The following is a 23,209-nucleotide window of genomic DNA, read 5'->3' on the forward strand; positions in this document are numbered from 1 at the left end:
GATCCAGGTTTTGTTTGAACATTTCAGTTGATTTGTGTGACAGTTTTCCATCATACTGAGCAGAAAAAAGTACCTTTCTATAATTTCTACCTACTACTTACAGTTTTGTCACGCGTACCAGAGTCTCACTAGGGAGACTCTTTATCTAAATGCAGGTATCAGCATTGCTCCTTTTGTGCTTTTTTAAATGATAACTTCTCTGTTTGGTGGTCTTTTTCTGGGTCTCTTTCTAAGATGACCTCACTAGTGTCCTTTCTTTTCTAATTCATTTTTGGGGAGAGAGGTTGAATTTGTCTTTTGTTTCTTATTGTAAACCTTAAAATCAAATTAATAAAACGTTTAATTTACTTGATACACTATGGTTCCCGCCCTAGTTCTGAGAACTAGTCACTTTGCAATGCTAATATTTGAAAGAACTGATCCCTCCATGCCTCCCCACCCCCCACCCCCGCCCATAGTTTATTTATTGGCATCTGACTTTCTTGCCACAAAGTCCAGTGGTTTTTAACCCCCACTAGTATCACCTGGGGGAGCTTTTCATGCAGCTATGTGCAGATTCTACTCTAGACCAATTAAATCTGAGTGAGGGACCTACTGTGTCACAATTAGGTTAGAATTTGGAAAGGTGTTTCTTAGGATGGTTAATGAAAGACCCAGCATCCTTGGCAGAACTGTTTCATTTCTGCTGGGAATACATTGTTGAGCAGAATGATTTTTGTGTTGTCCTAATTAGCTGTTCAAATTCTTGGTATCTTGAATCAAATATTTAACCCTTGGGAAGAATGAGAAACCTGGGAAGATGCAGGAATTATATCAGTTTTTTTCTTCTAACTTGTTAAGTGCTAAGGTACCTACCTATCTACATATGCGGTCATAGGCAAAGGTTGATTTTTCTTGGCATCCTATTATTTCTTAGATCCTGATGCTATTCCTGTTGCCTTTTGTCACCCCTCTACTTGTTTCTTTCTCCCAAACTACTTAAAAAATAAAAAGTTGAGCTATTTGCAGCTTTGTGTTAAGAAGAAAACAGTGTCAGGTCTGTCATATTTTTAAGGCATCATAAACTATAAGTTGCACCATTAACTTAGTATCAGTTTTGGAAAAGGAAATTACAGTTACTTTGATATATTCACTTTTATTTTTAAAGCAACTGACACTAGTGTGTATTTATCCATATGTTTTTATATCACCTTTCTAGTATCAGAACTCAGGTTTGAATATAAGCCTTTTCACATGTTCAAATTGTCTTCACATTTTGAACGTTAGTGAGCTGGAAACTTTTGATGGGTAGATGTAGAGCCTGAAAAATAAATTTGACTTTCAGTAACACTTGAAACTGCCCAAACCAAACTTTAATTTTAAAAACTCTGTGGCTTACTATAAGAGAATTTGTGTTTTTTATTGTCTTTGATTGCATTGCTTACCCTCTGGCAGGCAAATTTCAGGGTACTTGATAGCTATTTGTCTTATTCTTGCACAGTATTTTTTTTTGTATAAATTTAATACAGAATTCAACCACGCATGATGCTACCAATGAAATTAACTCAACTGAACTAAGTAATGATAGGATGATTAGACACCAGTGCATGTTTAAATTGTTTTTGATGTAGTTTTGTGGTATTGAGTGTATCTAATTTTTAGGAAATTGGGATCATAATATACAGCTTTTGAATCCATTTTTCCTGAGTCCCCTAAATAACAAAGGGTGGTGGAAAATTATAGCCAGTGGTGGCAGACTGTTCTGACCATTCTGGCTTTCAATCTGGTCTCAGGGTTGGTTTCCGTAGGATATTCCTGCTGTTAACAGCTCTTTCCCCTTTACCACTAGCTTCATCATTTGGATTCCTAGAATGTTATTTGTGTACGGGATTGGGCGGGAAATAAAAATGGGGAGAGGACAGCGCAGACATTTAGCTGCTTGGAGGCCTTGATGAATGAATGCTTAGTATGTTATTAGAAATTGCCATGTGGAGGAAGACAACTAATATGTGAAACAGATCAGTGGAATTGAGAAGATTCAGCTGAAAGTTTTGTTTTACAAATATTTTTTCTTTTTTTTATTGTTCCAGTTGCAGGTAATCAGTTTTTGTTGTGTTTTCAGTCATGTGCTAAGCAATTTAATTTGGGCTTTATCTGTGACTTTCTTTTGCCAAGAAGTTCATTTAATAAACATCTTTCTGAGCAGATTAATTATGTTAGGATTATTATGTTTTTCTCTTAATTCTTGGAATGATTTCCCCAAATTCTCCACAAATTTTGAAATTCATTTGTAATTTCTATTTGTTAAGGATACCAGGTACAATTTCTTGAATTTGTTTCTGGCAACTAGGTTCTAGATTAGATTTATGTTGCTACTTTAAATTATAGGCACATTTTTGTTTGTTTGGCTTGTACCTTTCCTGAGGGAAAAAACCCATAATCCATTAACTTTTCAGGAAACTATAAATCAATAAATTTACTTCTAGAGATTGCAGGGTAGTAATTTTGAAGATCAGTCAGAATAAACTGTTGTACTGTTTTAAAGGATTTTTGCATCTTAAAAAAACAAATTTCTCCTAATTATGTGTAGTGGGTAGATTTTAGAAGATGTCTGCTGAGTTAGCAGTGTCTATTTCTATGCTAAAATCCTATTCTAAAGTTAATACTTCATCTACTTCAGGTAAAATGTTCTGAAATATAGATCGTAAAAGCAAAGCTTCGGACACAAAACCAAAGCCTGCCAACATTTATAGCATCACAAGAAGTAAAGCAAATGGATTTAGTTTATGTAGTATACGAAATAGTTGATAGTTTTACACTAATTTTATAATGTGACTGATCACATGCTCTTGAATTTTGTTTTAATGGCAAAATATCAGCCTTCATTTGCCACTTCCTGGAGGTGGTACTAAAATTACTGGTTATAGCCAGGCTCGCCTAAACATTTTTAAAATAAAAATCCACTGTTAAGCTCTCCCTTACCAATATGATTTATTTGTGCTGTAATACAGTCTCTGTTGTGTTTTATTTTCAAATATGTATGTACCTATTCCCACATTATATCATGAATAATGTAATAACTTAGTCAACTTATGGGTCTTAAGAACTGTGTATTTTCTGTTCACTGTTCTTAGGTCTTTTGTGGTACAGCAAGGTGAACAAATAAGTCCCTGGTCTCAAGAAGTCTGGTAGGGGAGGCATGATAAGAGAATGAGGCACTACACAGTTGTAATAAAGGAGGCTCATATGTGTCTCAGTGGGTAGTGGGGTAAATAATCAAGGGAGGAAGCTGATTTGGGCTGAATCTTGAAAGAGATGGGCTAGATTTGTGGCCAGAACGATAGTAGAAGGAAATTTCTGGTAGATGAATGAGTAATGTTATGGCAGCAGAAGTGTGCAGAAAACAAGAGGGACTTCCGGTGACATGCTATGGTAAGCGTAGGAGATGTGGGGCAAGTGAGATTATAAAGGCAGGTGTAATGGATACATATTTTGGTTTTTTTGGATGACTTGAATTACCTTAGTACAAATAGTTTTAATATACATTTTGTCAGATTATCTTAAATACACCTTTGATTTTTGTAATTCTTTTGTAGAATATATAATTCTATCTTAAAATTCAGATAATCTATTTCGTAAACTGAAGAATTACGTGATATGCTTTATAAATGCACTCCACAATGACCAGGGCATGGCTAAATGAGTTGACTAGGAAAACAGCTAATGTAGAAACCAAAATATTTTCAAAATCCCTCTGTTTTGGGGCGCCTGGGTGGCTCAGTCGATTAAGTGTCTGACTCTTGGTTTCGAAGCTCAGGTCGTGACCTCAGGGTGGTGAGATGGAGTCCCACGGCGGGCTCCATGCTCAGCGGGGAGTCTGCTGGAGATTCTCTCCCTCTGTCCCTCCCCCTACTCAATCTCTCTTTCTCTGGAATAAATAAATTTTTTTTAAAAAGGTAATTCCTCAATTTTTCAGATTGTATCGTAATGTGCAAATGGGCATACCTGTTGACATATTGTTTTCCACTGATTTATTTTCCCTTCAAATCCTAGAATGAGAGATTTATTTAACCACTTAAATGTTTATTAAGTTACTATTATGACCCTTTCCCTTAAGGAGGTATACTCTAGAAGGAAAAGCTAAATGAATCAATGAAGAAAATAAAAGTAGAGAAAGGATAATCGGAGAAAACTGAGATTAAAGACCTGTATGAGTGTGATGAAAGTAAGACTCACTAATCACAGAAAAGTAAGAGAAGAGAATCAAGCAGAGGAGGAACAGAAAGACTAGCAACTCGAATGATCTAATTTAGAATTTTCCAAAGGTAGATTTGTGTGAGTTTGTGTGGTATGTGTGTATACACTCTAGTAGTGAAAACAAGTATCCATTTGGGTACAGGGCTCTATTAGTCTATTTATGTTCCTTTTTAAATTTTAAAAACTAATTATTAATATTTAACATAGGGGTTCAAATTTGTACCCTTATTCAGTCCGATGTCAGAAAGTCCTATCTAAGGTGGCGCATAAAGGGATTTGGAAGAGTGGAAGCCCCACGGAGCAGCAGTGGCCTTCCCAGTCCTTCACTCCATTTCTGGGACTCGCCATGTGTCTGAGCTTACTTTTGTAAGTTTACTTGTGTTTGATCATAGATTTATGGCTTATATTATCTAGTTTCAATCAGACCCCACAGAACAGACTAATAATTTAAAGATTTCTGCAAAAGAAAAAATGTGAATGTAAGAAAAGTGACTAGGATTAGGAAACAAGATAATGGTAGAGTTGATACTTAAACCACTGGAATGAGCTTTTCACCTGCCACAATCTAATAATTTTAGAAGATGGTTAAAATTATAAGAGATTATCTAGAAGGATATTTGACATATAGGCACACATTTTTTTTTTTTACTTTTGTTTTCTGTGTTTTAAAATGTATGTGATTCAGTAGCACATGTTAATTATTTATAAATAAGTAGAATGAATGTATGCCAGAACTTTTCTCTGATAAGGGTACTCTGCCAGTTTTTGGGTAATAAGTAGCCCTATATAGCTTATAACTCAAAAATTCACGAAATCTTAATGATAGAACAATTGGTGTTTGTAACAGATAACCCAGAGGTAAACAGAGCCTAGTGGAGATTTGTTTGGACTCAATCATGATGTCTGTAGAACATTTCTTTGGTAGGTGTTAGAAAGGGTCTTCCAGCTACTTCACAAGTGTCTCGTGCCAGAACACCTTGGTGGTCACCCCAGTGTCTTGAAGTACCAGTGACTGGTGGGATATTGTGTGTTGACGGAGCTATCTATAATTTCAGTGTGTGTGCCATGTTTAATAAATATTATTTTAATTCCTAGGTATTATAACTTGCCTACCTGGAAGTGCTATAGTGGCACTGAAGTTTAGTATGGCCACGGAGTGTGCAGTGAGCACAAATGAGAGTTCTAGTGAATTAAAGATAAAATCAGAGAGGAGCAAACTTCAAGGGATTAAATTCTTTCTCCAGTTACTCAGTGTATTTGCTTAGTTATCTTTTTGGTGTTTACTGACTTAATTCACCAGTGAGGTATAGGAGGTAAAGCTCCTGCTTTCTTTCTGTGGCATCCGCTTGCCCTCTCGTGTGAAATTGTGCTCGAGCCCAGCACCTGGGGGAATCTGCCGTGGTCAGCATTCCACCTGAGAGCCGCTGCCGTGACGCGGTGTGCGAAAAACACCTCGTATATTGACACACAAGGCTCACAGAAAATAACGTGCTGTGGCTTAGCAATTCAGATGACTGGGTAAACTCTGTAAAACGTAAACTCTGAAGAGATGGAACCTTGAAATCAATCATGCATTTGTCTTTATTAAACAATATGTAGAAGGTCAGTTGATACCAGTCTTTATGGCTCATGAGCCTAGATTATGAACACACTATCCTGGGCCCTGTTGCAGTAGTATTTGCACAAGTTAAGTTGAATGGGGGTGAGTGTACACTTTGTGCAAATTCATCTCTTCCAGTCTGATTTTATTCATTGTGTCAGCCTTTTAGAGGAATGTTGTAAAGATTCAGTGCCTGCCACGTACTACTCAAAAGTTGCTGCTGTTGTTCATGATGACAGTGGTTGAGGGACAGAAGGATAATCACTGGTGATGGGGACCTTACAGACGTACATAGAATTTGAGACATGAAAATTGGGTATGGGAAATTTCTTAAGCTGAACTTGTTTTAGGGCACACTGAATATTTTACTTTCCTTTTTCTCAGCATCAGCAACTTGTGATTGGCGGTACCGGATATTCAATTGCACATCCCCACATCAATGCACTGCCAATGGTAAGAATCCCTCCCACTCCCAATGCTAGTGTTTTAATTGGTCTTTTGATTATTCTCTTATTTGTAAGCATCTATCAAGAATCTTTAAAGTTTCTCACAGTTTGACAAACTACATCTATGCCCTGGAGTAAAGAAATGTTTTAAAAAATATGTGTAATGTAAGGCACTTAAAGTAATTTTTGATTATTTAATTAAAAAAGAAAAGGGTGAACCCATAGTTTGCAGATTTCCATTATCCATAGATTTTATAACCTCTTGGCTATGGTTGCCAGGATGAAAAGTATTATATAGCAATAATCTTGTATTTTAACAAGTGGGCTCTATTTTGTGAGTACAATTTTCTTGTTAAACTAAAGCTTAGGCTCAATAACAGCTCTTGTGTTTTTGTCAATCATCTTACTTAAAATAGTATTTTTGCATATTGTATTTATCTTAATATTTATAGATAATGGGCAATTAAATGGCTAAAATTTTACCTGTTTTTAGAGAGTGAATGATTTTCAGGAGAACCATTCTTACTATTTAAAAAGATCATTTTAGAAACCTTTCTCTGTGGAATAACAATCTGTGAACTATGTTATACAGCACAAAACCACTCTGTAGGAGTTGAGATTCGCTTTCATTTCTGCGTGTGTCTTGGATGACTTTTGGCAAAAACTCTTGTAAAATTAGATGATAAAATCGGACAGATTTCTAAAGTTTATTCTCACTGTAGGCTAAGTGATCTCATTACTGTTAACTAAAATCAGAATGATTCTCCCATACAAAAAATAATTCCTTACCTAAATGGTATTGGTATGTATTTTAGGGTTCAATAAATGTAGAAGAATGAATTTTTACTTTTTGGGTTTTTTAGAATTAATTACTTAACGATAATCTATTTCAAAATATTTTCTATAGTACATTATTAAAATTTTTAATTAATCAAATTTTTATTTTATTTATTTATTTTTAAAGATATTTATTTATTTATTTATTTGACAGAAGCAGGCTCTCGCTGAGCAGGGAGCCCGATGAGGGGCTTGATCCCAGGACCGTGGGATCATGACCTGAGCTGAAGGCAGCCGCTTAACCGACTGAGCCACCCAGGCGCCCCTCAAATTTTTATTTTAAACATTAAATCAAGGAGCTATAGAAACTGATAAAGGCTCATAGAATTTGGTGGGAAATAGTAGATGCATCAGTCTGAAATAAAAGCTACTAAAAATTAACTAGAAGCAGGATAGGTGGGTGAGATGAGTCACCTGTGAACATATTCCTAGGAAATGATTCATTTTAAAGATGGACTTGTCAGTATGTTGTTTAAGAGGAAGATCTCCTCTCCCTGTTCCTTCTCTCAGCAGTTAATGGGGAATGTTGAAGAAAATAAGAATTTTTTGTACGGCCTTAACCTAGCATGAAGGATCCATGGTTCTTCATTAATTTATGAGACCCTTGCTGGGTTCTTTAAGGTGCTTGGGTGACTCATTAACCACTGTTAAATCTGCTGTTTTCTTTGGAACATTACAGTTTCTCATGCAAGAAACAGCTCTGTGGTAAATCAACTCCATCATTTGGATTACCTGCCCTTGGGCTTTATGTTTGAAGTTCACATTTGAAACCCGTTGGTTTTCTTGATTGTTGGAGCCTTAATCTATGGCATGTCCCCCTTGAGAATCCGTTGTGAAGGCCTCTTGGGTATCTGAGGTGCAGGTGTTGTGCAAGTGGTTCTCTCTTCTAAGTGCTTCAGGTGAATTTTTCAGCGTGCCCCTCACAGAGACTATACATTGTGTTGTTTTTGGAACAGCTCTTAGACTGTATTTCAAATCAGATTATTTTCAACTCATTTGTCAGTTTCGTTGAGAAGTCCTGAAATCATTTTTAAGTGATGATCGCAGAAATTTATGTTCAATTATGTTCTAAATAAGTGTTAGTGTTAGAGATGAAGAAGGCCAAGATCCCAGCAAACTTGCTTGTGGTCTAGCTGAGGACACCACAGCCATTTGTACACATTTGCATGATGTGCTAATGCATTTATAGGTATTGGTTCACAGTGATAGTTTTCTCATGAACCTGAGAAATGCCCAAGTTTTTAGTGAAACCTGTGCTATGTAGTATCCTATATTTTTTCCCCCTGAAAATGCTATAAAGGAATGCTTTGTGGGAATGTACAACTTAACTCTACCACCCCCACCCTCAACTTTGTGATATAAGGATGAAGGATTCATATTATTCTTTTTAGCTTACTCTTCACTTACCTAGGTACAAGTTATTTTAACTCTAATTGCACCTTACATCATTACGATTTACAGCTACTTTCCTAAATAAATGTTGCATACTCTTTTCTGTAAATATCTCATTGTATTAATAGAATCCATTGGCCAGCAAGCGTGTATTATTTTAACTTTTTATTGTGCACGTTTTCAAACGTACACTGAAGACAGAATAGCATAATGAACTCTCACCCAGCTGCAGTAGTCACCAATTTTGTCATCTTTAACCACGTTGTTCTATGTCTCCTTCCACCCCCTCCCCCCAGTCATTTTGGAGCCAATACATGTATCACATGATTTCATTCATAAATACTTTATTATTTTTTTTTGAAGATTTTATTTATTTTTTTGACAGAGACACAGCGAGAGAGGGAACACAAGCAGGGGGAGTGGGAGAGGGAGAAGCAGGCTTCCCGCAGAGCAGGGAGCCCGATGCGGGGCTCGATCCCAGGACCCTGGGATCATGACCTGAGTGGGAGGCAGGCACTTAACGACTGAGCCACCCAGGCGCCCCTCATTGATAAATATTTTAGTATGTATCTATGTAAGATACAGACTACTTAAAAATATATACAATATCATTGTCACACTTTAAACATTGACAATAATTTTTTATTGAAAAGGGATTTAAATATACTTTTGAAAAATTGTAAAAAACATAAAATTTGTCATCTTAAATATTTTTAAGTGCACAGTTCGTACACTTAAGTGTAGTGTTAACTGTATTCACATTGTTGTACAAGAGTTCTCTAGAACTTTTTCATCTTACTGATACCCATTGAACAAAAACCTCCCGTTTCCCCCTCTTAGCAGCAGCGGGCAACAGTTATTTTAATTTTGGTTTTAGGTTTTTGATGTTAGCTACTCTATACAGTATAAGTGGAATCATACAGTATTTGTCTTTTGTGACTGGCTTACCTAGCATAATGTCCTCTAGGTTCATCAGTTTTGTGGCATATAGCATGTGACAGGATATCCTTCTTTTTAAAGGTTGACTGTTCTGTTATATGCATATACCATATTTTCTTTATTCATTCATCATTGAACATTTAGGTTGCTTCAATCTTTGGCTGTTGTGAATAATGCTGCATTGAACATGTGTGTGCAAATCTCTCTTCAAGATTCTGCCTTTACTTCTTTTGGGTATATACCCAGAAATGAGACTCCTGGATCATATGGGAACCTCCATATGGTTTTCCAGAGTGGCCGAACCATTTTCCATTCCCACCAAAAGTACACAGGGGTTCTGATTTTTCTCTACATTCTTTCCAGCACTTTTTATTTTCTGTGGTGTTCTCTTTCTCCCCTCCCTCCCTCCTTTCTTCCTTCCTTCCTTCCTTCCTTCCTTTTTTCTTTCTTTCTTGGTAATGAACATTCTGATGGATATGAGATCATGACAGTAATTTCTTAATATCACTAAATAGCCGTTTAGTTTAGTTTTCCTCATTTGCTCATAAACGGTGTTTCTACAAAATCCATACATATTATATTTGGTTGGTATGTACATCTTACTCTTCTACCTCTTTACTTGCTGCATTTTTTCCCTTTTAATTTATTTGCCATGTGAGGTTTCCTCATTCTGTGTATTGTTAATTGCATCCCTATAGTAAAAAGCCTCTCTTTCCCTTGTGCTTTTTTGCAAATCAGTAGTTATATCTAAGAGCTTAATCTAATTCAGGTTTTTCTTTCTTTATTTTGTGGTGTCAGGGTGACAGAATATTTCATAAGGAGGTCCTTAAGACGTACATATTTGTCTGTGATATTAGGTGACTTTTGACCACTGCTTAGATCTCTTATTTCAGTGAGAACATGCAAGATGTTGATATCCTAATTATATCAAGGGTTTTAAGTGTCATTGAGCTCGTGGATTTAAATATTTTATATGTTTATTGCATTGCAGTTTTTATTCTTATTATGATGCTCAAATGGTCTTGGCCAAGGAGCCTTTTTAAGTTGGCTTTTACATAAACTTTTTTCTTTTATATTTTATAATATTACGTATTATTAGATATAAATGTAATAGAAAATAGCATAAATGTATTAAAATATAAAATATAGACTATATAAGTGAAATGTATAAGATAAATTTATAAAATCATATAGAACTATTATATATAATATTGATTTTTATCTTAATATATATTTCTCTATTTAAACCAGTACCACTAACATGATTCCTAAAAATTGCTTTTTTGTCCTATGTCCCACTGAGGCTTACAGTCAAAGTATTGTTTTTACAGTACTCAAAGTAAATCCACTTGTATGATTTTTCTGCCATCTTGTTATCTAGTCACGTCTGTTTATTTCATTTTATTTTTAGTATTTAGAATTTAAGTATTTTGATTTAGTTTTGTTCTGTAATTATATATAAAATGTTTGTTACTTCAAAATAAGATACATTTTTATTTTCTTACTCCCCTTCCAGATAACTGGTTTTTATCTATAGTGCTAGTTTAAAAAAATACAAGCAAACCCATGTACATACTTATATTGGAGATCATCTTATAATGCTGTATAGTCAGTCCTCATTCCTTTTCATGGCTATGTGATAGTCCATTATATGGATGTACCATTCTGTTTCAAGAATGGGAGTTTTAGGTGTGATCATAAATATCCATTATTTTTTTAGGCAATTTGCCAAATTCCCTTAAACATTACGGCATTTTATATTCCTTCCAGCAATGTATGCGGTTGCCTGCTTACTCACTTGCAAACAGTGTATAGTCAGAACTTTTAGGGTGGGGGTGTGTGTGTGTATTTTTAATCTGATAGATGAGAAATGGTATCTCACTATAGTTCTAATTTGCATCATTTTGTATGTTTAGAACTGTTTATGTATCTTTTTCTTTGAACTGTTCAAAAGATACTTCTTTTCAAGAAAATCTGTCAACTCTTTTGACAAATCCTTCATACCTCCTATTTTCTCTTCTGATTCTGTAGTCATCCCACAACTTCTTAAAATTAATTTAGCTTTTTTTTTTTTTAAAGATTTATTTGAGAGAGTGAGAATGAGAGAGAGAGAGAGAGAGAGAGAGTACATGACGGGGGGAGAGTTAGAGGGAGAAGCAGGCTCCCCGCTGAGCAGGGAGCCTGATGCGGGACTCAGTCCAGGGACTCCAGGATCATGACCTGAGCCAAAGGCAGTCGCTTAACCAACTGAGCCACCCAGGCGCCCCTAATTTAGCTTAACAGTGAGGTTTTCCTACTAAGAAAAGAACCATGCTGACCGGTTGTCTTAGATTTGATTTCAATGGAATCAGACCCTTGATAGAACTATTTTACTTGAAAAGTGAACCCAGAAAGTTGCTGTGGGTGTGGGGAGTGGTGGGGAAGTAAGAAGAGATAAAGAGGCCAGGACAGATGCCTTAAAGAGTAGGTAATGTTGTGGGCATTTGGGGCTCACACCCTGTGGGTACCTCTGGGAGACAGGATAGAACATGCCTCTGAGTTGCACTCCAGGGGCAGTGAAGCTGGAGTAATTTGTCTACCAACTCCCATTCCATATTGTGGAGTTATGCTCTGGGGTGGGGAGGACATGAACCCCGCAGCAACTCCTCCCTGACCTAACCTGTGGCCAGAGATGACCGTCAGGTGTTTGTGGAAAGAAGCTGCTTACTTCCTCAGCAAAGTTGAGTAGTGAGGAGTTGTGGACTGGGTACCACTAGCATCTGTTGCATCAGTGAATATTCCAGGCTGCAGTTAGATTTCTCAGTGTAAATCAGGAAATCATTCTTCTCATTCTTATATTGTTCTAGTGTATTTTGTTAACATCTCTTCTCCTAGAACTTGATTATCCTAAGAGAACTGATAAAAGTTATGGCTTGCTAGATTGAAGATAAGGCCCCAAAGAGTTGTGACCATCCCAAGAAGTTGCTTCCAAGAGGCAGTGATCTGTTCCCTTTTACTATCTACTTTTTTTTACTTAAAAGATTTTATTTATTTACTTCTGTGTGAGAAAGAGAGAGCACACAGTTGGGGGGGAACGGCAGACAGAGGGAGAAGCAGACTCCCCACTGAGCAAGGAGCCTGATGTGAGACTCGATTCCAGGACCCCAGGATCATGACCTGAGCCAAAGGCAGATGCTTAACCGACTGAGCCACCCAGGCGCCCCCTCCCTTTACTATCTACTTTTTAGTCATATCATCTGTAAATTAATTTGTTCTTTTCATTGTAGAAAAGTTCATTGTCCTTATTTATCATCTTTCACTGTCCTGTGATTTTGAAGTGGCATTATTAAATGTGAAAAAAGAATAGCATTACCATATATATGGCATTGTGTGAAGTATTTTCTCTTGGTTGCGAATTTATGCCTCTGGGGAACTAATTTTCAAGTCAGTAGTAAAATGGTTGCACTGAAAAACTCTTAGTCTTTAGGGTTTCCCCCCCTCCCCTTAATGGATGAAGCTGAAAACACGTACAGGCTCAATTTCTTTCAAAAGGGCTTATACCTTTGTATATGTCTGAGCAGTTGTCTCTTTGAAAATGTATGGTTTATCAATAAAACAAAAAAAGATAATTCAGAAAAGCAGAGCACATACAAGTTGGAGTTGATCCCCTGTATCTTTACCATTGGATGATTGCTATGTGAGGCTTCTATAACTAAAATGGGACCTGAAAGATTGTGATTATCTATCATCTGAAAGTCAAAGAAAGCTTGGATTCTTACATGGATTTAAGCCTTATATTAAATGTTGTAGAACTTGTTATAGTGAGTTGCTCTTGTTACTTAAAATTTTATCTTCATGCTTCATGTAATTTTGGTGTTGCTTCCATAAGCTCTTAATATAGGCACCATGCAACCAGAAACAAAACCTGGCTCTAGCTCTCTTCTTATCTCACGGAACCCAGAATAGAGAGAGAGCAAGAATTTAAAACCCACATAAAGGTAGAAGGATGGGTGGTTGATGGAATAATGTTAAAACAAAAAGTATCCTATCCCTGATTTTTTTATGGCCTTATTTTTAAGTATTTCCAACTTTTCAGACTGCCCAGACTTGTTAAATTCAGTCTTACTAGATTCTAACACATTCAGGGTTGGGCCACATGCTTTCATATTAGCAATATAGCCATAAAATTTGAAACTACAGGCTATTGCAAGTTTCTTGGGTGTAATGAAACCATTAGGAGTCTCTGTTTTTTTCCATGCCTCCTTCCTTTCATTAATCCATGCATCTTTCTAATGCATAGTAATGCATTTTTTTTGTTACTTCTAATTTTTTGCTCCCAAAAGAAATTAACTTAGTAAAGTTTGGTATATAAAAGACAGGAATTTTTGGTTTTAATAGGCACTGTTTGTTCTCTTCTCCATGTTCTGCCCTTTTTAAGCCAGTTGCTTTCAGTCATACCTTCTGATTGTTTTCCCATGATTCATTGGAACAGAGATCTTCACAATGACTATTTTCTCTCCTTCCCTGTGATTACTGTTTTCCTCCTATAAGGAGGATCTTTTAAAAAAAGAAAAAGACGCTATAGTTCTTATTTCACTGTATTGTATAAAGGACAGTCTGATTTGATGTTTATTTCCAGTCAGACGTTTAATGGGATCATTTTGAGTTCATTATAATCTTTTTTTTCTTAAGAGAGTGAGAGTGGGGGAGGGGCAGAGGGAGACTCCAGGAAAGCCAGACATCTTAAGCAGCCTCCACGCCCAGTGCGGAACCAATGCGGAACCAATGCGGGGCATGAACTAATGACCCTGAGATCATGACATGAACCAAAATCAGGAGTCGGAAGCATACCCGACTGAGCCACCCAGGCGCCCCTATAATCTGATACTTTTAAAAAATGACTTAGGAACATAAGGGTTTGTGAATTTAGAACAGATTACATAGAAATAATTTAAATGTGTAGGAGACAAAGACATTTTGATTAAAAGTTTTTTGAAAAATGATAAAAGTACATAAAAATCAGACCAGAAATGGAAGGTGTAGTGAATGTTCTGTGATAGAGAGTAAATATCTTATTTAAATGTCTTTGTAATCTTTGGGGTTGTTAGTATCTCTGTTTTATAGATGAGGAATCCATTATTCCTGTTTATAATCACGTAGATAATAAATTGTAGAGTCTGCTCTGAACCAGGTCTTGTTTCCACAGTTGAGAACGTCTGCACCTCTGAGAAGATTGGAACTGTGGCAAGATGAAACTGGGGTGGAACCCTAGGTTCTCAAAAGGACCACTTTTCCTTTATTTTGCATGAGAAACAAGGAATAAAATTGTTACACTGTCCTTCAAAACAAAAGACATATCTCTTTTAAAAATACGTAGAGGTTTCAGTATTTGTAAATTTACTTAAGGTTTTTTGTTATTTTCATTCAAAGGAAGGATTTGATACTTTGGCTGAAATTCAGAAACTAAGTCACAATAAAACATTTGATTTGAATATTGTATACTTTTGAAGTATATTTTGTGTTTCCTTCACTAATCTTTAAAAACCATTTAATTGAGAAATGTATTTTGTTTGATAATGCCTTTTTTTTTTTTTAAGATTTTATTTATTTATTAATGAGAGAGAGAGAGAGAGAAGCAGGCTCCCAAGGAGCAGGGAGCCCGATGTGGGACTCCATCCCAGGACCCTGGGATCATGACCTGAGCCGAAGGCAGACGCTCAACCATCTGAGCCACCCAGGCGCCCGATAATGCCTTTTAATATATTCCCTACATGGTATTTCTTCCCCACAGCTGTGGATAGGATGAAGTAAACAGTAGCTTTCATAAAAAGAAATACTTTAAATTCAGGTATTTTGAAATGATATGTAAGTCATTTATCTACCTTTTCTTTTTTTTCTTAGAGTGGGCTCTACTTATAGTAGAGCTGGAAATTTATTTCAAAATCAAACTTTCCCTGATCTACCTGCCATGTAGGGCTGACCTTTTTATCACCACCAATCTATAGTTGTGTGTGTGTGGGTGTGCGTGCGTGCGTGTGCACGCATGTGCACTCTATGACTCATCCAGACATCTTGGCCCTGTTTGCCCTTGTGTCCCCCTTCCCCTGCCCTTCCACCTCCGCATCTAGACCCGCAGTATATACTGTAGCCACTGGTGATGTGTGATACTGAGCACTTGAAATATGACTAGTCATATTTGAGGTATGCTGTAAATGTAAAATGCATACTAGATTTTGAAGACAATGTATACTTTTGATTTTGAAATATTGGTTACAAGAAATGATCACATTTGGGTTAAATGTGTACATATCATATGTATTTTATTGGGTCAAGTAAAATAATATTATTAGAATAATTGCCCCCTGTTTCTCTTTAAATTTTTCATGTGACTACTAGAAATTCAGAATTACGCAATGTTTGCATTGTGGCTTATGTTGTATATCTGTTGACAGTGTTGCCCTAGACCTTGCTAGTCATAGCTGCCTGACCTGTAGGTTCTCCTTATCTGCCAGAAACAAGTCATCAGAGCAGTGAAGAATTTGGCTAATGCTAAGACCTGGGGAAATAGGAGTGACCATCAGAGCATTCCTAAAATTAGATCATGGTGTTGCCAGGTGAACGGGGGGGTGAACTGGGGGAGAGACCCAGCCTGTGTTGCTAAGGTGTCACCAAACGTTCTTGTCACAAGAAAGAATTCAGGGACAGACACACAACACAGGGACGAATGACACAAACAAGAAAAGTTGATTAAAGTGAAAGTACACACTTTGGAGGTGTGAGAGTTGGGATGGGAGGAAACTGGAGCAAATGGGCTGCACGCCCTGGGGAGGGGTGGAGACTGGGGTGGAGTTGGGTTTCTATCTTTTATTGAGGATTGTTAACTAGGGGGTGAACTATTCATTACGTGGGGCAGGGATGCAGGGTTTCCTGAATTTTCTTCCTGATTGGGTCAGTGGTTTCCCCGTGGTGGCATCCGCCATCTTGGGCTGGTCTGGTTTGATCAGGCTTCATGTGGAGTGCGGCCAGGGCAGGCCTCTAACGTTCCCCACAGCTGGCTGGACTTCCTCACTGCTGGCCTCCAGGTGTCCTGTTAGAACATAATTACCTGCCTTCTTTAACAACAGGACTCATCATAAAGCTAAGTTGTCCTCACGCAGTAGGTCCTAATTTTACAAATAAGGAATTACAGCTGAGAGAAGTGATGCCATCTCACATACTTTGTCATAGTTATAGAACCAAGACTTGAACCAGATGGCCTCATGTAGTCCAGCATTCTTTAAAATTCTGTATCATACAAATTATAGAGAATCAGAATATTTTTCAGAGATGAATCATGCGAGCTTGCACAGGAGCTCAGGAGGAGATAGAATAATAAGGCTTAAAGCATTTTAGTCTAGGTTTTGTGTTTTGTTTACTGTTCAGTGCTAAAGATGAAAAATGTCAGGAAATTTTTCTTTTATTATAATTAGGTATTTTTCTTATCTGTGTTATTTTCTTTCTTGGGAAATCAGTTATTAGTGTTTGCTTTGTACTTGTTACCTTGTCAAATCATTTTTTTCCCTAGATTTTTCCCAGTTGTAGTTTCCATTTGGTTCTTTTTATACTTTGTACTTCTGAGAGCTTATGTCTTTCCTGTCAAGTATACACCTTTACCTTGTGGAGGATGGATTAAAATAGCTACCTTAACGTTTTTGTTTGATAATTTTCACATCTGGATAATCTTAAGATTGGTATCTTAAGATTGGTAACTCTTAAGATTGGATAATCTTCGAGAATTGGTCAGATTTTCCTGATTCTGTGTATGTTTAATAATTTTGGATTGTATCTTACGAATGTTGTGGGCTTTGTTTTGTAATTCAAACAGGTGATCTTCGTGCTTAGTTCTCCTTGTCTGTCGCACGGGCAGTGTTAGCGCCCAGTGCCAGTTTGGTGTTCACAGCCTTTGCTGTGCTGCTTTGGGCCTCCTCCTTGCATGCACCCGTCAGGATTAGTGTGGGACCCGAAGACTGGCTTATGTCAAAGGGTCTCAAAACCTTGGCTTCTTTGGGTGTGTTCTGCATACATGTCTTGGGATGCCTTTGGGACTGGACAGAATTACAGTATTCCCTCCTTCAGCTGTCATCATCTCCCACTCCCAAAGGCCTTTTCTTGGTTTAGCTTGACTCTTTGGATCAAAAGGGACTACATCAGTCAAGCTCTTGAGGAGGGGGGGAAAACCCCACAAAGAGATTTGTCGATAATAGTTTTTTTTCAAGTGGAAAAATAGGGAGTTATAATTTTAAAAATGAAACAGTGGCTCCTCCTAGTCAAATCATCCCACAGATTGTGAGCACAGCCACTGGACAATCTGTGGAAAAACATGGGGGACACTGTAGAGCAAACAGAAACAAGTAGGAACTGGACTTGAAGTGGTTTCTTAAAAGGGAATGGCCCTTGGGTGAGTTTCTCCTCTTGCTGGTGTTTGCTTCAGGCAGGCTCCTCTTGGCTTGTTTGCAGTCTTACTGGCTTGAGGAATCAGATCAAATTGAGAAATACCACAGCCGCTGTAGAGTGAATGAGAGTCCAGCAGGAGGAAGAGGGAAGAAAGAACCACAGTGGTGGAATACCAGATTCTGTGTAGAAACTCTGCCAAATGTGTGGCTGACCCCTACACTGGAAACAGTTCAGATGTCTGTCAATAAGAAAATAGATAAACTGCTGTGTACATACAACACAATACTGCTGAGCAGTGGAGAGGAACAAAGTCTTGATACCTGCAGCAACTTGGAGTAAGTTCTGAAACAGAATGCTGAGTGAACATAGCCTTACATAAAACTGGGGCAGAATGGGGCACCTGGGTGGCTCAGTTGGTTAAGCGACTGCCTTTGGCTCAGGTCATGATCCTGGAGTCTCGGGATCGAGTCCCGCATCGGGCTCCCTGCTCGGCGGGGAGTCTGCTTCTCCCTCTGACCCTCCTCCCTCTCATTCTCACTCTCTCAAATAAATAAATGAATAAATAAAATCTTTAAAAAAAAATGGGGCAGAATGATGATTCCGTTTCTATGATGTACTAAAAACAGGCAAACTTAGGGCGCCTGGATGACTCAGTCAAGCGTCTGCCTTCAGCTCAGGTCATGGTCTCAGGGTCCTGGGATCGAGCCCTGCATCGGGCTCCTTGCTCGGCGGGAAGCCTGCTTCTCCCTCTCCCACCCCTGCTGCTTGTGTTCCTTCTCTTGCTGTGTCTCTCTCTGTCAAATAAATAAAATCTTAAAAAAAAAAAAAAAAAGGCAAATTTACCTGTTGTGTGTCAGGGTGGGGCAGGCAAAACTAATGGTTAAAAAACAAGTGGTTGGCAGGGCTTAGAAAAATGGGTGCATGGGTGTTGGGGACAGGGATTAAGTGGGAATGGGCATATGAGAACTTTTAGGGTGATGGTAATACCCTGTGTCCTGTTAGGTATTTGGGTTACTTGAGTATATCGAGTGGTAAGCCTAATATCTATCCATTGTATTTTATGTAAATTTTTTCTTTGAAACACTGTATTAAGTACATCACTGTAATTAGTAACAGAAGCTGAAGTGTATATGGGGAAAGTATATGGATCTGCAGCTCATTTTGAAATACTTCAAAAGTTAAGATCAGTTGGGAGAATGGTAAGACAAATAGAAGGAAATGTTAATTCTAAATCCTAGTGGTGGCCATGGGAATACTTTCAGTACAGTTTTTAAAATGTTTTCTGTATGTATGAAAATTTTCACAATAAAATGTTACAAAAATACTAGTAGGTAGTATTTTTCTAAATCAGTTTCCTGTTTGTTAATAGGTTGTTACTAGTAGATACAATCAAAATTGATACTTTTTTAAATTTGAAAATAAAAGATTTATGAGTGGCATTTTTTGTGCCTGTACACTGAGCTCTGAACTTTATAGGATGCAGAACGATACAGAAATAAAAATGAACAATAAAAGTGAGAAGACAAAACATACCCACACAAATAACTTGATTACGTCACAGTGATATAGCAAAGGCTCATTATGATCATTTATAATACATAAGGTCTGAGGGGATGCAAACGTAATTAGAGTATGCTTGGAGTCAAGTATGATTAATGTGAGATGGAATCCCTTGGGTTGCTTATTTTGAACAAGTTTTTGAAAATACCATTAGAGGCAATTATTAGATTCTCTTTCCATTTTTTAAATATGGCCAGTTGTCATTTATGAATTTTGACTTAGGACACATTTTTTTTAAGTATGTTGTATTCATTTATCGAAAGAGGAAAGCTGAATAATTTTTATACTAGAATTGTTAGCCAGATTAAATTAGAATTTGTTTCTAAAAATCTGTATTTTATGGTAATAGTATGTTAATGACTTGTTGAGTTAAAAGGCAAATGATCATTGTTCCAGAATTTTGTGGTTCTTTTATAACATTTTTGAGAGACAAGTGTAATGCCGTTAAAATATAATACCCCATATTAAGTATAACATTTACAAAATACTAATTCATTTCCTATCCTTATTTACCCTTAGGAAATCTGTTCTGATAGGCTAGAGTTTTAAAATGTATATATCGGAATAAACTGTAAGTAGGTGAGGATGAGAGAAAAGTAAAACATTAATATTAAAATAATTACAAATTATTAATTAAAAATTGTAATAATGAGATGTGAGATTTTTAGCCATTAATTTGATCAACTCAGTTTCTTTTTTATTGGCAGTTATTTTTTTCCCCAGTCCTGAAACAGGAATTTCCAACAAAACTAAGCAGTTATTAAATATATTTTAGAAAATAAAAAGTTATATGAAATTGTATGATGTTATAAGGGCTTCATATTTTCTTAGTAACCAAAATAGTCTGAGTTGTACTTATTTTTGGTCTTTTGTCTTTTTTATCTCCAGTTGTATTGCAGTAATAAAAAGAATTGCCATTTCTAGGTACTATAACTTTTTCAAAGCACTTGTGCTGCTATGTTGTGCCCAGGTATAGCCATTTACATTGTTCCAAGGATTCTGTATTATTGATAACTAAATGAGGTATTTTGGTCTTTGAGCAAATTATACTATGTGATGACTTCTATAAGTGGTGGAAAGAATTACAGATGTGTTTATGTTCTACAAATTGAAATTTAGTTAGGAACAATCAGTGGGCTTCATGCAACATACCAACTAGTTATTTAAATTTCAAATTCTCCTTTAGCTGCTGCTGATCTTGGTGCCAACCCTTCCTAGAGGAGAATATTTACCCAAGACAGTAGTTCAGTCCTGAATTTTTGCAGGAGCTAGTTTATATCTGTATAATACTGGCTAAAATATAGTATTTTATCGTTAATAGTATTCAGTAAATAATCTAAGTGTTTAAGTCTCTCTGAAAAAGTCATGGAGGGGGTGGTAAGGTAGATGGAGAAAATTGCTGAAAACAGCTCATGCTCAAAATAGAGCCCTAAAGTATGCTTTGCGTATCCATCCTGATTTCTGTTGTTTACCATTAAGTGTAAGGTATTTTAATCAGCTCATTAGGATTGTAAATCAAAATACCTAAATTAAAATGGAAAATAAATTCATTGTAAAGGAAAATTTTGTTTCACAGATTTTTTTTTTATCTCAAAGATACATGGATATCACAACCATTTTAAGACTAGCCAAGAACAAATTTCATTACCATCAAGACTGCTTTATTTTTGCCTTTGTTTCTACCAACCAGAGAGAATTTTATTAGTGATTCTGAATAACTTATTAGGCAATATATTGCCAAGGTGAAATGCTCAAATGAATCATTAATGGAATTGCTTGTATGCCAAGTTATTTTATAATCACTTTAGGTAATTTGCATAAAACAAGCTTTAAAAAAACAAGGTGTTTTTTTTTTAAGTTTTTTTTTTTCACCGACTGTTTCATTGTATCTTTACATCCTTTAAAAGGTACAGATTACATTCTTTAAAAGAGTAGATTTTTGACAGATTCTTGATTGTAGAGACAGGTTTATTGGTTCTTACATCCCTGGAGTTTTAAGTCTGCCACGTAAGAACTGTGGCATCAGCATAAGGGATAAATAAATAGTGGAATGTCAGCTGATGTAGGAACTTAAAACGTAGTATTCAGCTTATTAGACCCTGAAGGATTTACTCGGACCAGCAATTAATGTTATTTAGGTAATTGCAGTTAGGCAACCACCAATTTTTTGAGGCACCAGAGCCTTTCTGTTGTTACTAGTAGAAGCTTGATTTCTTTCAGTGTAGAGAACTTAACACTTTTTAAATGTTTCTGAGTGTCATTGGGAAAAGAATTATTTCAATTAGTTCTGTCAGGAGGAGAAGCCAGGTTCTATTTTGAGAGCTAAGCAGGAAAAAAAAAAAAATTACGCATAGGGAAAATATTAACAAAAAAAGGCTATCACAAGCATAATTATTTTATTGCATGTTAAAATTAAATGTTTAATTTACTCTAATCACTTTTCTTGTCATTTTACTTTTTATTCAGTTACTTAATTGGGGACACTTGTGAGGCACTTCATCACTTAATGTAATTGTTAGCCCAAAGGTGTTTCTGCAGTATTTTTCTAGATTTACTTGGGCAGTCTGGCTGGCCAAAGGTGAATAGGGTTTTTCAGGTCATAATTTGGTCCCTCATTACTAATTTCATAATGCTACTAAGGCTGGTATATTGTAAAAACCTTTTTAGCAGTTAAAAATTATAAAGTAATTGCTCTTTGAAGTTCAAAATTTTATGAACATTGTTTTCATCTCTGTTCCCACCCACTGTTTCCAATGTTAACAGTTAAACTTCACTGTTAACAAAAGTCCTACATTTTATTGCTTCTTCTTGAATTTGTCCATAGACTCCCTCAATGTTAAAACTAGAGGAGCCCTCTCAGATATCTAATTCAGCACCCTCATTTTACAGATGAGGAACTGAGGCCTTGGACTAGAACAGAGGTCCCCTCACTCAGTCCAGGACTCTTTCTATTACATCATGCTGCCTGATGTTTGTTTATGGAACTCAGCAACATCACATACAGGGTGAGCTTTTTTTTTTTTTTTTAAATGAACACACAGTGATTTGATACTCATCAACTGCTGTTCATCATTCCTGTCTAACTCATTCTCTCCTTTTTTTTTTTTTTACCCATACTTATCTTAAGCCATAATATAGCCCAGTTGCTTGTGACTTCATTTTGGTGCTGCTTGTTCTTGGCATTCAGCCATTATTTTTTAAAAGAGTTAGACTCTTAGGAAGGCTGAAGCCTTACTGTAACAGCAGTAGGGTAAAGTATAGGACCAGATGGTTTTGTAGAGTTTTAAATTTAGATTTAAAAAATGAATTGCAGGTATGTACAAGAATGTGGATATGACGTCTAAGAGCAGATGTGATACTAGATAGGAGAGCAGTTTTTTTGTGAAGTAATAACATGCCAAGAAATATTAGCCAGTGGTGTGACATAATTGTGATAACAGTGGCTTATCCTGTGAACTCATGGATTTAAATAAGCATATTTGCGTTTTAGACTTTTGAGTTATTTTTGTATTGATGTTCAGATTCTCCCATTTTTGGCTAGTGAGTGCTTGTTCACATTGGTTCTTGTGTCCTTCAGACAAGACCCTACTAATTTTAGGTAGTTTTCTTGTTTTCTGGTGTAAGATATTACGTGCTCTAAGATATAACATGGTTTTCAGGGGTAACTCAAGGACTTTCAGGTTCTCATAGTATATGATTTATAGGTTTCTATAAGACTAACGTGTCATTTCTACTCCCCTTTCCATTTTATTTTGAATTTTTATGAACACTGTCCATCATTAATTTT

At 36.5% G+C, this 23,209-nt stretch overlaps 1 protein-coding gene across 12 annotated transcripts in view; it reads left to right on the plus strand.

Moving 5' to 3' along the window:
• TBL1XR1 (TBL1X/Y related 1) overlaps nucleotides 1-23,209 on the plus strand; it is a 175,549-nt gene that overhangs the window by 78,931 nt on the left and 73,409 nt on the right. For 6 of the 12 annotated variants that reach the window (XM_064585208.1, XM_064585194.1, XM_064585190.1 and 3 more), the window contains one exon: nucleotides 6,221-6,289. The exons of 1 other annotated variant lie outside the window; for it this stretch is intronic. The gene's annotated coding sequence lies outside the window, so the exon portion shown is untranslated. Of the gene's footprint in view, nucleotides 1-4,500; nucleotides 4,603-6,220; nucleotides 6,290-22,311; nucleotides 22,428-23,209 lie in introns of those variants that run through there. 5 more of the 12 variants (XM_064585215.1, XM_064585199.1, XM_054504321.2 and 2 more) reach the window with 3 other exon arrangements.

The sequence above is a fragment of the Mirounga angustirostris genome, unplaced genomic scaffold (genome assembly GCF_029215605.1).
Source record: "Mirounga angustirostris isolate CCGP_5_RB_7025 unplaced genomic scaffold, mMirAng1.0.hap1 SCAF_1, whole genome shotgun sequence".
Classification (NCBI taxonomy): domain Eukaryota; kingdom Metazoa; phylum Chordata; class Mammalia; order Carnivora; family Phocidae; genus Mirounga; species Mirounga angustirostris.